The following is a 12,064-nucleotide window of genomic DNA, read 5'->3' as shown; positions in this document are numbered from 1 at the left end:
AACCAAAAGTAGTAGGGACCGAGTGCAAGGACCAGGACGCCCCCCTTTTGGTCCTTCGAAATTTTCAATTGTCGAAAAGGGTTTTTCCATCTTTGTGTCTGAAGATTATTTCCAGAACTACAACCACACACCTGTTTCCTGCACACAAAAGGAAATGGAAATGTTTTGGGAATAAGGGTTTGCCTAAGTCAAACCCCAATTAAGGAATCAACCTTGAATGAAATATTGCAAATACTGAAGTCAATAATGAAAAGGTATACCTTATATTTGCAATGATTGATAATGATGCTTTTTTTTTTGAATGTAATCACATGTGTTGTATGAAATGGGATGAACATGACAAAAACCTAATACACACATGCTTGCAAATGAATGATGTAATGTTGCTCCAATGAAGAATATGAAGCCTTGAAGAATGCTTGAATGATTAATGTAGTCTTTGTGCCTTCTCCACCTTGCTCGCCTATATGCTCCTTACGCTTGTTATGATGCTATCTCCAAAATGAGAGGGGAAGACCTCCTTATATACTTTCTTGTCGTCAAAAATTCTAATTTTTTGACATGGGCTGACATGAGGAATTGTTTTCCCACTCAAATTTGAGATAGGGCCTAGGGGCCAAAATAGGTCCCAATTAGGGAGGACTGGGGCGTGGCGCCCTGGTCCTACCCCAAATTGGATCATGAACAAGGGGCTATGCAAGGTGCAAGATGAAAAAAAATTAATCTTGGTTGCATGGGGGAGGTACAAATAGGTTCCGTCAAACATGGGGATGAAACCGCTAAGGTGAGGGCCCCAAATGCAGTCAAAATTGCAAGGGGTGCAATTTTAGGATGCTACAGGTGGAAACCCTATTTTTTCACCATTATACTTTTATTTTTAGGATTAGGGCATATATTGCTTTCAATAAAGAAAGTCTTTCATTCATTATAATTGTACCTCCAATATTGTGTATCTTCAAAATCGAATCTTCAATTATTTTGTGTATTAATACATAACTCTTTGGTTGTTATAAAGCATACAATATTTGCTTGATCTCTTTTGTGTGGCAAGTGTTTTGTTGGCAGATGATTCTTGGCTCTTGTGTTTGATCATCAACTTCTATAATTGCATGACTTCATATCATACCAATTATGGTAGAAGATCATTCTCAAACTCATAACATGTTTATTTATGAAGGTCATGCTTATGAGTTGATGTATAATAATCTATCTATATAAATTTTGGTATAGAGATGGTACAATTTATATTCGCCTATAACTAATATCTCACCATGTAATTTTAATTGATATGGAAAAGCTATGTATCAAATAGATTATTCAAACTCTTGACTACACCAATAAGTATTAAGATAGTTACAACCTACCTATTCAAGGCAGCATCACATAATACCCCTAGAAAAAATATTCTCAAGTTTTGTCTCTTCAATTAATAGAAATACATCTTCATACCATGAAAATGATTCTTGATACCCTTAAATATACAATGAGATTTCAACATAAAATGGGGTAAAATTGAAATTCAACAAGTGGATAAGAGGAAATAACAATCATTAGATACTACAACTTTATAATATGCACTCTGATTTTCTTTACTAATCATATATCCAAATTTCCCTCTTTCACCCATCCAACTTTTCTTGGTTACTAGTATAGTCATCCATCCTCATGAGTTTAAAAGTCCATTTGAGATAATCAAAATAACTCCATACATATAAAGTGACTAACTTAGTCATAGTAGGTTAGTAGTGAAAGATAATCTACTTAATCTAGAGCCTAGTGAGCTTCATAGGTCCAATATTTGAACCATGCTTTGATACCAATGTAGCAACCTCCTACACCTCACCCATCCTTCCATACTTCACATACTTGTCTCCCTCGATAATCACCATTAAACCCTTATTTGATTGTCCCAATCCAATCTCCTCCTCTATATTACAACCTCCAAATTGTCCCATCTCCTTCTCATCCAATCTCTTCTTCTCCTTCGAGTGCCCATGCTCCCAAACTTCCTCTAACCTTTATGTTTGATAATATTGTAAACCAACATATATTTTATTTAATGTGATAAGATGGAAGCCCATCCTTTCCATTCCTCTTTACATGGTGCCCATTCCTCCTTACCTCTTTATCTCTTGTGGAAACATCACTAGAATAAATGCTCACGTCTCTCCAAATTGCTTCCTTGTCCTTTTGAAGACCTTTTTAAACTTATTTGTTTATTTATTTTTGTCCACAATCATCCATTTTAGAGGTAGTGGACATGGGAACAAACACAAGATCAACTCCACAAACATGTCATGGATATTAAGACCACACTTGCATAGACAAACTTGAGAGTTTGCAAAGTTTAAGTTATTCACTTGAATGACCATTAAAATTTCTAATACCTAAACAAATAAATTTTAAACATGTCACAATGTAAAAAATTCGTTGCATCCATATAGATTTCAAGTTAAAAATAATGCTCACTTACCAAATCTATGGTATAGTAAATACCAAATAATTTCTCCTTGATTAGATTCTCTTGCATTGAGCTCCTAAGTATGCACAATTGGTTACCCTTGAATAACATATCATCATGAATTCCAATCCAACCATTTGCTTTTGTCAGTCAGTTTTTGGTCATCCTCATACAAGATTTTTAAATTTCTTCAAATCCTATTATAACTACCTTTATTCTCATCAATAGTCTTCTCCTCTATTATGTCCAAATTGTCCCATTTCCTTTTCACTTCCTCTTCATATGGTTCCCATTCCTCCTTACCTCTCTATCTCTTGTGGAAACATCGCTGGAATAAATGCTCACGTCTGTCCAAATTGCTTCCATGTCCTGTTAAAGACCTCATTAAACTTATTTGTTTATTTATTTCCATCCACAATCATCCATTGTAGAGGTAGTGGACATGGGAACATGCACAAGATCAAGTCCACAAGCATATCATGGATATTAAGCCCACACTTACATGGATGAACTTAAGAGTTTGCAAAATCTACGTTATTCATTTGAATGACCTTTTAAATTCTTAATACATAAACAAATCAATTTTAAACATATCACAATATATTCGGATTTCAAACTAAATATTATATTTAATTTCAATTATCAATCTAACCTCATTTACTTATATCACAAGTACAAATTCATAGAAAAGTTAAAAGTTGTACCTCCTCTACACAATAGGTTCAAGATATGCCTAAAGGTGGCCAAATACGATTCACATGCACTCCAAATTTCAGGAAACAGCTTGGGTACCTTCATCTCTTATAATAGCATAAAGCCTGCTCCAATCAACCTGGGCAATAACACCCAAAACAAATCCAAGCAGGGACAGATAGTGACACAACCAAAAGTGGTAGGACTTGATTGTCTTTGTAAAATGTATTTTTAAAGTTGAAAACAAACACTTTTGGACAACAATCACATGCACTCTGATAAACTACTTTTATGATTTGTCCTTGCCTCACAACTTTTTCAGTCATTGTTGACTACTTTATGTACAGTTATCATATTATATTACCTTCTTAAACACACTGCATTCTGGCATAGGACACTCAAACCCAGTCCAATTCATCAGACTTCAGAATGTTGGCCAAGAAATTTCAGGTTGTCTTCTGGATAACCATGGCAGCTCTGCTCTTAACCTATGGTATATGATAACAACTTTACATTTCAGTCTGTAGATTCATTTCCATGGTATTGCATTAGTTTAAAGGGCTGTCGTTTCTTTCAGGAGATTTCCATGGGACTGAATTACTTTTTGGAAATATGAACTAATCTCATATCATTTGCGTTAGTTCATATCATCTGGGAGAATCAATTATATGTTCTTTCTTTATAATCCATCTTTTATGATTATGATTAGTAGTTATAAGAATTAACTACTTTTTTATAAAATTGTATGGAAATTTTGAAACATGATATTATATGTTATTGGTATGAAATGTTTTTGGATTTCAGTGTGAATTTTTCCTTCAACATTACGGATCAAACTCCATGATCTATCATCAGAAAGTAGAAAGCAAGAGAAGAAAAAAATCATGGATCATACAAGTTATATGTTCACAATTATGCACTATCAATTTTTTGAAAGTAACTAATCGATCTTCATAACTAATTTTAGATGAATAATAACTCACTATAACACATAACACATCTCTCATAAACATGAATGATTCAATTAATGCTTAGATTTATCTCTGAAAATATATTAGTCATAAAAACTAACCATGCCCACTGATATTTTGGTTTTCTTTGACCAGGTGATGATGGCGTGGAGGGAAAATGTATGCCAAATGGGATGATGGTGAGCCAAACTCAGGTGGGATTTAGCAGTCCCCCAAGGTTCAAGGTTGTGATTCATAACACTTGCTCAAAGTGCCCTGCCATTAATGTTCATGTGAACTGTGGAAAATTTTCTCAAGAGCTAGCCAATCCTCAAGTGTTCAAAGTTGTGGGTTATGATGACTGTGTTGTGTACGGAGGTCTGCCTCTCTCCCCTCTGCAGACAGTTTCCTTCACCTATGCCCATGCCAAATTCCCTATGTCACTCAAATATTCTGACCTGCAATGTGAATTATAATGCTACTATATTAAATATTCCGAGTACTTTAATTACTCCGAGTTCTTAAGTACTGCTTTTTAAATAAGGTTTAGTATTGTTAGTCAGTATTGGTATAATGTGATGGTTAAGTTGTCGTATTGTTCTTGTTATCAAGATTTAGATTTTGTTGGGGTGCTAGAATGTTTAAATGTCAATGATGTCCTGTTTGTGACCTCACCAGTTCATAGCTGAAAAACAAAAGTATTTGAAAAAAAAAGGAGTTTAGATTTGTTAAGAAGATAAAAGTTAAAAAGACTTCGCCAGAAGTATACTCTAATTGTGTTGTAAATTCATTTGGTTCTATGTTTTTCAGCGAAAGGTTTTAGTAAAATGTTATGCATAACAGAATGTGTGCAGTGCAAGGTGTTTTAGTTTAGCATTGAAAGGACTCATTGCACAACTTTCATGGTTGCACACTTGTAAGGAATCATTACATATATATTAATATAGGCTGAAAGCTCGTTGCTGTTGAACTGGGTAGTTGCAAAATTGTGTTTTATAATAATTATTAGATAACAAAATTGCAAGGTTTGAGTAAAATGTCATGTATAACAGAGTGTGCAAGGTTTGGGTCGTTGCAGTTTTCTTAATAATTTGATTTGAACTGTAAAGTATGTTTCACCTGTTAAACAAGGCTGTAAATATTATATATGAAAATTGTTTCAGAGCATTTTAAAACCATGGTTGAGTGACAAACCTCATTTACGGATGACAGTTCAAAGAAAAATCTTTGCTAAAAGAAATCCCTTAAAAGTGAGCAAACAGTAGCTTTATAAAATATAACCATCAATGTTACAATTCACTGCGTTTGAGATCTTGCTTGAGCAATCACATATGGAGAATTTTATTTTGTTGGTAATCCATTTTATAAAAGAAGATTTTTGTTAGATACAATTCAAAATTAAATGTATAATTATTAAAAGGATTTATTTTTATTTTTATTTTTTTGAAAAAAATGGGTGTTCGCTCATCTTAGTAAATCTAATATATTTAGTTCAATATATTAACAATTATAAAGCACTAATATTAAAATTTGAATATACTAAAAAGAAGATTTTTCTTTCATATAACCTAAAATTAACTAATAGTTACAATAGACAAAATTTCTTGTAATTATCTACATGATAATTTCATTGTACCACTATAACAATTTGGATCTTACAAATTTACACCTATACAAATGAAAGAGGGGAAAAGGTTGTGTTGCATAGGGGCATGCTTTGGTCAAATCTCATGTCAATGTTCCCACATCCACAACATCAATGGTGATGATGATAACAATTATGTTCTCTTAAGGGAGCGAAGGCAAAACAAATAACATAAATTATAATGATTACCTTAGGCATGAAACCTTTGCTTAAATCTCATGTAAAGTGATGATGACTTGCTCTCATGAAGTCCTATAAGAGGTTAGTACACCATGATAATATTGACAAACTATAAACAATAGATGGCACTTGATAGAATATCATTGTATGCTTGATGATAGCCTTAAACTTCTTTAGATTGATTGATCTGGAATTCTAGATCTTGAAAGAGAGATATTCTTAGGAGTTGTAAATGAGAAAGGGGGTTGCTTTTATATGTAACTAACACCTTTTCACAAATAAATATTCAAGAAAGGCCAAAAATAAGGCCATATCCCTTAAGGGCTCAAAGTCGTCACCTAACAATTGAAAGTTGGGGCTGTAGGATTTTGCCAAGATCAAGGGCACAATGAAAAGCATAAAAAGAGACAATAGAATGACAAGAACAAACTGTATTCTCATCAATATGCAAATGATCAACTGGATTAACCAATACAATGAATATAGGCCTACTTATATAGGCAAGGCCATATGGATGTACGAGCACACAAATATGACATGTGGCTCAATGAGAAACAAGGGTAGGTAAGAAATACTAGGGGTAGGTAGGAGAAATAATATAATATTCCACAAGAGGTGGATGACCCACCGAATGTGGAATGTAACAGCAAAATAAGAGCACAAAAGGTGGAATTTCTCCTACAAGCTTTATCCCTATGTGCACACTTTCCTAAGTGTCTCAAATCCAAACTACGAAGAGATGCATTATCCTAAGTTAACTTAAGTAAAGTGTAATAATATCCAAAATGAATATTTATTTACACCAACACCCCCCGTTAAGTGCAAGAAGACTCAAGTCAACAATGCAAGATGGGTCCCGGCTACTAGGCCATGATAGGTACCCATGTACAATATGCAAATGCAAGCAAAACCATGCAATGCAATCTCTCACAAACGGAGAAAGGGAGAAAACCCAGTGGGAAAAAACTCCCCCCCAAAAGAGAGATGAATGTACAAAAGACTCTCAAAGAAGAAGGACAAAACCTCAAAGACAAAAAAGACCCCCCATAAGAGAGGAAGGAGAAGTCAGCTGACCACCCCTAATGACACATCCCGCACCCCCAAGAGAGCTCGCAACTGCTGGAACTTACTCTCCATGAAAGGTTTGGTGAATATGTCAGCAACCTGCTCTGTTGTAGGACAATACTGCAAATCAATGACCTGCTCCTGGATGAGCTCTCGAATATAGTGCATATGAATCTCGATGTGTTTGGTTCGCTGGTGCTGGACCAGGTTCTTCGAGATCGCAATAGCACTCTAATTGTCACAATGTAGAACTGTCAGCCGTGGAGTGGTGAATCCAAACTCTGTGAGAATCTGCTGGAACCAAATGGTCTTAGTCGTTGCGTTAACAGCACCTCGATACTCAGCCTCAATCAAAGAGAGAGCAATAGCATGTTGCTTCTTGCTTTACCAACAAATGGGGCCCGAACCAAGGTGAAAACTGTAACCAGAAGTAGACTTACGATCATCAAGATCGCCAGCCCAATCGAAGTCTGTGTAACCAACCAAGCGAAGTCCTGTGCCTACTACATAGTGAATCCCATAGTGATGTGTACCTTGGATGTAATGAAGGATGCGTTTGGCGGCTTTCCAATGAAGCTCATGTGGTTCCTACATGAAGCGGGAAACCATGCCAACTGCAAATGAAATATCAGAGCGTGTATGAGTCAAGTAGATGAGACTACCCACAAGTTGACGATACAAAGTGGCATCAACTGGTGGAGAAGAACACTAAGCCTCAAGCTTGACTCCTGAAAGAAAGGGAGTTGGGGCAGGCTTACAATCAACCATATGAAAGCGTGCAAGTAGATCAAGAGCATACTTGGGCTGCGGTAGTGTAATCCTGGAAGGTGACTGTGAAATCTCTATCCCGAGAAAGTAGTGCAAAAGACCCAAGTCAGTCATAGCAAATCTATCATGCAAAGCAGATTTGACCCTGCTAATGATGGATGAAGTACTCCCTGTAATGATCAAGTCATCAACATAGAGCACAAGTACATCACAAAATATAGACATTCAGATCGGAATGACACCTGGTGAAACCTGCGGAGAGAAGAAAGGAATCCATCTTGGCGTACCAAGCCCTGGGGGCCTTCTTAAGGCCATAGAGAGATTTCCTTAGTCTGCAAACCAAGGAAGTATCCTGGATGAAACCCTGTGGCTGCTCCATATAAATCTCCTCATCAAGGTCACCATGAAGAAAAGCACTCTTCACATTCATCTGATGTATAGCCCAACCATGAGCTACAGCAATAGCAAGTGTCAAATGAATGGAGTTCATCTTGGCTACGGGTGCAAAGGTCTTAGTATAGTCAACACCTGCAACCTGCGAGAAACCTTTCGCAACAAGCCAAGCCTTATACTTATCCACACTACCATCTGCTGCAAACTTGGTCTGATAGATCCACTTACATCGAACCATCTTTCTCCCCTTAGGGAGATGGACTAAATCCCATGTGTTGTTCCTCATCAAGGAACTATACTCTTCCTCCATAGCGTGGTCCCACTCAAGAACCCCTGATGCTTCCCTAAATGTCTGTGGATTGGAAGCGGTAGCAATGAATGCATGTGGAAGATCCTGATGTTGTGATCGAGTTCTTTGTGTATCTAAAGGATCCCCAACAAGAGAACTCGCGGACTCAAGTGTCTGTCGAGCCCAACGAGGTCGAGGTGGAGGTGGAGAACGAGGCTCCTCAACTTCAAGTGGACCCTACGGAGGTGTAACCCTGCGAGTCAGAGTTGAAGGAGTCTCATCATCTAAATCACTAACATCACTATCCACAATGGAGGAAGGTGGAGGAGGCAGAGAGGCTAAGCTAGGAGAGCTTTCCTCAAAGTGAACACTCCTCTCAATGAACACCTCATGTGTCTCTGGATCCATCAATCTGTATGCCTTAACACCCTCAGGATATCCAACAAATATGCAAGGTCGACTCTGTGGTTCCAATGCCTTGTGATTCTGCGGAGGTATGCGAGCCCATGCTGGACCCAAAGACTCTGAAATGTCTCACAATTGGTTTCCTACCAGCCCAAGCCTCAAAAGGAGTAATACCTTGCAAAGCTTTGTGAGGAACCCGATTCTGGATGTGTGTGGCACAACTGATAGCCTCTGCCCAAAAGGTGGGATCAAGAGAACGTGCATGTATCATGCAGCTAGCCATTTCTTTGAGAGTTCTATTCTTGCGTTTTGCAACCCCGTTCTGCTGTGGAGTGTATGCGACAGAATGCTAAAGATAAATCCCCTCAAATGTACAAAAACCCTCAAGTCTTTTGTTCACATATTCCCTTCCATTATCTGTGCGAAGAATCTTGACCACTTTCCCTGATTGCTTCTCCACACGAGTCTTGAAGTCCTGGAATCTTGTCAAATACTTCACTCTTATGAATGAGAAAGTAGACCCAAGTGAAGCGGGAGTAGTCATCAATGAAGGTGAGAACATAGCGGGCCTTACTAAATGAAGGTGCTAGAAATGGACCTGCTACATCGTTGTGAACAAGTTGAAGAACTTCCAAAGCTCTCCAAGCTTTCCCCTTATCAAACTTCTCTTTAGGATGCTTGCCCATGGAACAACCTGAACATACACCCTTTGAAAAATTGATTCGAGGTAGACCTGTGACCATGTCTTTAGTGCTTAGCTACTGAAGATAGTAGTAGTTGAGGTGACCAAACCGCTCATGCCATAGCTTACTTTCTGAATTTGAATGAGTAAGCAAGGCCCTAGAAGGTGAACTTGGCACAAAGTGGGAGAATGAATAAAGCCTTGAGCTGTCATTGACTTGTCCCACTACTACCAAGGCATCATCATCAAGTTCCTTTACCACAACTGAATCTGGTGTAAACTCAACCTTTTTCCCATTCCCATAGTGAGTGATTTGGTAGATGGAGAGAAGGTTGGTAGACAAGTTAGGAACATAGAGAACATTCTCAAATGTTCCATCATCCATGCCAACTGAACCTTTCCCTTCAACCTCTACTTGTGTATCATCACCTATGTAAATGTGAGGTACCTTAGATGGCTCCAATGAAGAAAACTGCTCCTTTGTAGAACCCATGTGATATGAGGCACCCGAGTCAAGTATCCATTGCTGTGAAAAACTTGTTGTAGCCACAAATGCTTGCCCTTTTCCCTTAGACTGTGAGGAAGAGGAAGGAGATGAATCCTTCTTTGTGTAGGCAGATGGCAAGTTGATGTTGTTTTTCTTGAGAAGATTAGTTAACTCATCAACTTGCTTTGCGTGGCATCAATGTTCATCATGACCATACTTCTTGCAATATGCACAAGTTGGTTTATCCTTCTTAGGTGGTGTCCCCTTCTTGGAAGAGGATGAAAAATCACCTTGTGATGGAGAGGATGATTGTCCTTTTTCCTGGTGTGGCTTAGACTTAGAGTGCTTCTTCTTCTTGTTGGAATCTTTGCCTTGACTTCCTTGATTCCCTTGATTAGCCACCAAAGCCTTGGACTTTGAAGACTTGAGAAGCCCCATGTTCAACAACTTAGATTGTTCCAATATCAACATTTATGTGAAAGCATCAAATGAAGGCATAACATAGGAACTCCCCACTATCAAACGATGAGTTTGGAAGCTAGATACAAATGCTGCATATTCTGGTGCAAGCTTGTCCAACAAGTTGAATATCAACTGAGCATCCTTTTTGTCAATTCCACAATCCTTAAGCTTTGCTCTTAGCTCATTTGCTTTGGTGACATAATCTTGGATTGTATCAAAACTCTTGGGATCCAAGTTGGTGAGCTCATTGTCAATCTGACAGCCTCTGATTTCATCAACTTGACCATACAATTTCTAAAACATATCCCAAGCCTCTTTGATTGTTTTACACTTCTCAATGTGAAAAATGAGGTCATCTGATACATACTTGCGCAAAGTTCCAAGAGCCATGCAATTCTTTGTGAGCCATTCTAATTGACCATTTGGATCAGCCTTAGGATTAGGTGGTGTTGTTATTGTTCCATCTATGTAATGTGTGAGACCCTTTTCCATTAATTTACTCCATACTTTAATTTTCCATGATGCATAATTATGTGGAGTTAAAGGTGGAAATTTATTAGGACTCATTGCAACAAAAATGGAAAGAGCACAAAGAGAGGCACAATCACACAAGACACCCCCCCAAATTCACTCAATCAAAGAACCCCCCCCAAAACTGATGATTTTGGCACTTTATAATTAGTGCGTATACAATGGGCCACTTGCAAAAGATGGCAAAGTGGACTTCTGATTACAATTTTACAACTACCTCAATAAGGCCAAAAGAGACTCAAACTGATAATGCAAGTGATGTAACTAAGATCCAAGCAATTTACAAGTACCTAATAGGCCAAATAAGACCAATATCTGAAAGTACAATTTCCACTCAAAATCTCTAAAATTTGATCATAGATTATGAAAGTAGACGAAAAAATATGTACTTTAAAAAAAAACAGCACTTGAAAAGGAGGTCATATGAGCTCAAACGAGGCCTTTGAAGTTGCAGAATTGAGGATTGGACAGGTACAACTGAGAGAATCCAAAAATTACGAAAAACCTATGCACCAAAATTAGAAAATAACCACACCACTGTGAAGATCATGAAATTTTAGCCCATTTCAGAAAATATTGCACCAAAAAAGGAGCAAAAATGAGCAAGATATGGCCTTTCAAAGTTGGACTGCAAAACTGAAAAGCTCAATGGAGAGGGGTTGAAAAATTTCAAAAACTGTTGATGTGGCACTGACGTCAACAATTCACAGGATTAAATTTGACGCCCGTCTCGCTGTCACAAAATGTCACCCCCTATGTGGCGTCCGTACTGTACGGATTGCTGACTGTGCAGTTGACTGGGCTGTCATACGGATGATGATGTGGCACTGTGCAGGGTGTACGATGGTCGATCGCGGGCCAGTGGTCGCCTGCCACATGGCGGATGCGGGTCCGTCGGTTTAGTGAGAGCCAACGAAGGATGGCGTCGCCGAAGGCAGGAGAGACTGGCGGACCCGATGCCGAGGGGACCGGCGGCGGGCTAGGAGCCGAGGCGGCCAGCGGGAGAGAGGAGCTACTGGCGGTGGTGGCAGCGAGAGACTCCACTCGGCGGCG

Source organism: Cryptomeria japonica, chromosome 9 (genome assembly GCF_030272615.1).
Source record: "Cryptomeria japonica chromosome 9, Sugi_1.0, whole genome shotgun sequence".
Lineage (NCBI taxonomy): Eukaryota > Viridiplantae > Streptophyta > Pinopsida > Cupressales > Cupressaceae > Cryptomeria > Cryptomeria japonica.
This window is presented reverse-complemented; position numbering follows the sequence as displayed.